This window comes from Octopus bimaculoides, chromosome 20 (assembly GCF_001194135.2).
Source record: "Octopus bimaculoides isolate UCB-OBI-ISO-001 chromosome 20, ASM119413v2, whole genome shotgun sequence".
In the NCBI taxonomy this organism is placed as follows: Eukaryota; Metazoa; Mollusca; class Cephalopoda; order Octopoda; family Octopodidae; genus Octopus; species Octopus bimaculoides.
This window is the reverse complement of record NC_069000.1, coordinates 42,707,565-42,713,170: the sequence shown is the minus strand read 5'-3', so window position 1 is coordinate 42,713,170 and position 5,606 is coordinate 42,707,565.

Here is a 5,606-nt window from a genome sequence, read left to right as displayed (position 1 = left end):
TACAACTTTTATCTTATCGGAAGGATGAGAGGAAAAGCTTGACAAGGGAGAGAATTGAACACTGAATGTAAAAAATTTAAAAGAAAACATGTTCCCCCACCGCCTACGATCTAAGGTTTCCTCCTATCCCGTTCATTTAGAAACCACTTCTTTCTGACCAATAATAACGAAAGTTTTTTTTTTTTTGTATACGTTTCTAATTCCTTCAAATTCTTTCAACTACATTCTTCAAATCCTAGACATTATTCTATATTTTTTATTGTTATCACTATAGCTCCGACTTTGTTTTCAAGCACCATTTGGAAATTAGAATCGAACTAATCATACGTCCAGACATTCGAATTGGTTTCTTGACACTAATAGTGTTTAGCCACAAGCATTTTGTCGGCGCACTTCCATGATTTCTATATCATAAGGATATTGAAAGTTTTGAGGAAAGAAACATCAGACAATACCATAAACAATAACAACGAACATATATAAAAATATATATAGAGAGAGATAAAGATACGTATTTATTTGTTTTATTTTTCTTTCGTTTTCTGTTGTTGATGAATTTTTTTGTGCTTGCTTTTTCTGTAGTTTCAGAAGTAAATTTTAAAACAAATTAGATTAAGTATTTATAAAATGATATCATCTTCTGTTTTTGATTGAAATATATTTTTTCCGGTAAAATGTTTATTTATTCCTTTTATAGATTTTAAAAAAATATAATTATTATGCTGTCTTCGCTTTTGTCATGTGTGTATAAATATATACATACATGCATACATATACAGATGTATACGTACATACATACATATAGATAGATAGATAGATAGATAAAGAGAGAGAGAGATAGGTAGGTAGGTAGGTAGACAGACAGATAGATAGATAAAGAGAGAGAAGAGATAGATAGATAGGTAGGTAGGTAGACAGACAGATGGATAAATAGATAGACAGCTAGATATATAGATAGATAAATATTGAGAGATAGACAGACAGACAGACAGGTAGGTAGATAGATAGATAGATAGATAAAGATAGATATGTGTTAGTATGTATGTAAGTGCAATGCACAAATATCAGTCTCTGATGGCAAGAATTTCAAGTCGAATTGTCAATTATTCATCTAGCTATTAATGACTGTTGGTTTTTAGTTGTGCAAGAATAGTTTTACACGAATCGGTGGTTGTCAAAAACTTCTCAACAATGGAGATTGGTCTGCAGACAATGAAAGCCTTTATCATTTTATTTCATTCTCGGAAGATGGCCTTGTCCAGATACCAATTTTAAGAACATGGATGGATCCATGCGATCATAGATTGGTTGGACTGAATCCGACCTGAGCATTAGTCAGGAAGAGATTCCAAAGAATTCCTCTCAACACATGGCTATGATGCTCCCCCACTACTTCTACTCCTGATCAGAGATGCACATATCGTTAGCCACCAAGGGACATGCTCAACTGGTTAAGGTCAAACAACTGGCAAGCAAATCTATGGTATTGAGCAAAATATTTGCTGTAACCCATCTCGTTGTTGTTACTACTATTATTATGTCATCATCACCATAATTATTTATATGTATACAGGCTCGTGCACATACATTTCAGCGAACACTCGTCTGTATGTCTCTATACCAATATGATTGTTTGTATATCAAAATGTCTCTCTGTCTTTCTCTCAACCTCTCTCTCTCTCATCTTATTTATGTGTGTCTGTATATATTGATATATATTCGTATATATTTAGACGCAGACATGTATATATATGCATATGTGTATATATATGAGATAGTGTGTGTGTGTGTGTGTGTGTGTGTGTGTGCGCGTGTGTGCGTGTGTGCGTGCGTGCGTGCGTGCGTGCGTGCGTGCGTGCGTGTGCGCGCGCGCGCGCGGGTGCCACTCCACAGAAAGCTTGGTGCTACACAATGCAAACCTTGAGATGTCCAACAGTCGACCTTCATCAGACCAAGTTTCCTTATTTAAAAATATCTTTTTATCCGAAACAAAAATCTTAACTTGAGATATTTGCTATCTTTAGCACCACCCAGTAAACTTTCTTATCGCGAATTCCATTACCAAACTGTATTCTTCAAACGCCGGCTTCAAAGTTCAAGTCTTCATTCATAAGTTCAACTCGGGTTCAAACTGTGTGTGTGTGTGTGTGTGTGTGTGTGTGTGTGTGTGTGTGTGTGTGTGTTTGTCTTAGCACACGTCTGTGTGTGTACGTATGTACGTATGTATGTATTTATTTATTCATATACTTTGTTTAAACGAACGTATATATGTGTATGCGTCTATGAATATGTATGTACATATACATACATAAGAACCCAAAAACATATAGTCACTCTCATACACACATGCAGACGTATATGCATGCATACATACATACATATATATACATGTGTGTCTGTGTATTTATATACCGTATTACTCGAGTAGTATTCGATTTTATGTAAAAGTCGACCCCCTATTTTTGGCCAAAAATTTGGAAATTTTCCATAGACCCCGTATAAAAGTATTTCACGAGCAACTGGACAACATTTGTGGGTGAAGGTACCGTATTATCCTGAACGTAGAAATAACACTGTTACAAAATTGTGTCACTACCTTACTGTAACCTGCTCTATAGATGGAATCCTTGATGCTTATAATGGAATGCTCGGTGCTTATATTAAAACACCATTGAATAGCGAGCACTACACATCTGTTGGTGGATGCTACATCACCATTTCTAAAATGCATGCACAGGAAATACTGCAAGTCTGCATACAAATTCAAGGACAGTAAACACATGCATCATACACTCGTCGTTTACATGGTGAGAAACGTGTTTCACAGACAGTACTATGGTTGAACACTGGCAAACACCATTGTCTCAATTCGTACAAAGCATGATTTTGGTAATCCTAAAAACATTCAATTAATTACTACACCATTATATTTTAGTAGGACGTGTCTTCTTTTGATGCATAGAATTGAAAAATGACTGTAATTCATTGTGTTTTTTGTTTTTATTCGTTTAAAGATCAGTTAGGCTTCTGCTGTGGATACGGTATTTCGGATTCTTGCTAGTGCCCCCAAAATTTCACACTTTGTGCCTATTGTAGAAATAATTAATACTTTACAAATGAAAAAATAAAATTGACACTCTGTCGGTTACAACGACATGTCCCCAGTTGATCCGACTGACGGAACAGCTTGCTCGTGAAGTTAATTTACAAGTGGCTGAGCACTCCACAGACACGTGTACATTCAATGTAGTTCTCAAGGGGATTCGGTGTCAGACGAGATGTGATAAGGCTGGCCGTTTTGTATTGCAAGTACAATTCATTTTTGCCAGGGGAGTCGAGTGGAGCGACGTGAAATAAAGTGTCTTGCTCAAGGATAAGATGCGCCGCTGGAAATCGAACCAACGACCTAGTGATTGTGAGCAGAATAAGATAATCACTAAGCTACGCCCCTTCACCTTACTCTATTAATACTCGTTTACTGACCCTGGGCTAATGAAATGTTAAATCGACTTCGCGATGGCTTGGACCTGAATACTACAAGACGTTAATGCTGGCCTTGTTGATTCTACCAATCCATCTTGCGCAAACCAATCGGAATTCCAATGGTTTCCTTGAATGGCAGCGACGCCTCAGATGATGTTTTATTGGTCTTGGTACTGCATTTTGTGTGGGTTGGCCCGGCTGGAGACGATTTTAGCAGGCACGATTATATGAAGAAGAAAACGATGATGATAAAGATAATGATGACGACGACGATGAGGAGGGGGAGGCGGAGAACGAGGGGGATGACGAAGACGACGACGACAACGTAGATGAAGACTACGATGACGATGATGATGATGAAGGCGACGATGACAAGGAGACGATGATAATGAGGTGGAAAAGGGTGACGACAACAATGCTGACGACGATGATGATGATGCTGACCCTGACGATGACGGAGTAGATTATGATAATGACCACGTCAACATACTTGGTTGGCATTAATGATGATTGCGACCGGGAAGCTGATGATGATGACATCGAAGAAGACGTTAATGATGATATTCATGATAATAGCAATTATGACTCGATGTTATTGTTGTTGTTATCGCTGTTGCTTTTACTGTTCTAATTGTTGTTGTTGCTACGGAAATTGGTTGTGTCTTAATTTTAAAACTCCATATTTATAAATGTCAGCATCCTGTTTAATCTCAGACTAAAATCCACTTTTCATATTTGTGCGAAAGAATGGGCTGCTTTCTGAAAGCAGACATGGATTTAATTCTTATCGATATGTCTTTCGTTGGGTGACTAACTGCAAACTTGAAGTCATACGTACACCCACACATATAATGTGTGGGTGTGAATATGCGTATATAAACATACATATACACACATACATGTAGGTATGTATGTGTGTGTGTGTATATATATATATATATATATATATATTTATTTATTTAGATGCATCAACATGAACCTCTCTCTCTCAATAAATATATATATATATATATATGATGATTATTATTATTACTGTTATTATTATTATTAGATAATAAAACAAATGGTTTATAGCTGGTAGCTTACTGGTAAATCACGGTCACCTTCGCAGTGCTCGTTACGTAATCCGTTAATGAGGGTCGGAAGATGGAAGATACAAGAATTTTTATTAATCACTACAATTTTTTCGACCCATCTGGCATCGATCCCTCACAGGTGGGATACTTAACAACTGCTTCAGGAGCATCCGACGGTAAAGATGTGTCTCTTCGGGTGACAAATAGATACATCTCGCTAAAATAACAATTCCACACTGTATCTTATCAGTTCGCGTAAAGAAAAGCAACAAATATAATAAAATAACAGAAAGAAACGAACACGCAATACAGCGAAAAAGCATTATATATATAACCATTAAAGGATATGGATGAAAAACGCCCTCACGTAGGTTGTCTGGCGCATCTACACTCGCTCGTACAAGCATCCACGAAGATGTAAGCATACGCGCACGTGTCGTTTGGCACACATACATTCACATAGCGAATTAAATAACTATTTGGTGTTTATAAGAATAGGGAGATTAGAGCTAGATTTAATTCCGCCATACCTTAAGGTTAATTTAATGAGTTTTTCCCTATTTGTCTACTGAAGAGACATATCTGCACCATCGGATGCTCCTGGGCCAATGGTTAAGTATCTCAACTGTGAGGGGTCAATACTAGATGGGTCGAAACAATTGTAATGATTCATAAAATTTCCATCTTCCGTTTCTCGTTAACTGTATACGTGTGTGAATGCACATATATGGTGGTGGTGGTGGTGGTGGTGGTAGTGGCGGCGGCAGTAGGGATATTTTTGTTAAATTTAATAATACAACGGAGAATAAGTAGCCAATTAGAAACCCGTTTCATTTCTTCGTATTTTCTTCGTTCAATGAACAGGTTTTCAATTCTCTTTCCCGCATTATTTTATTACATTTTATTTTATTTTACTTATTTATTTGTTGTTTTTGCTTTTGGTCTTAATGTAATAAATTCAATGAAAGAAATTTTTTAAAAATTACATAGAAAGTATTTCATATGTACGTGTGTGCGCGTGTGCGTGCGTGTGTGTTTGTTTGTGTG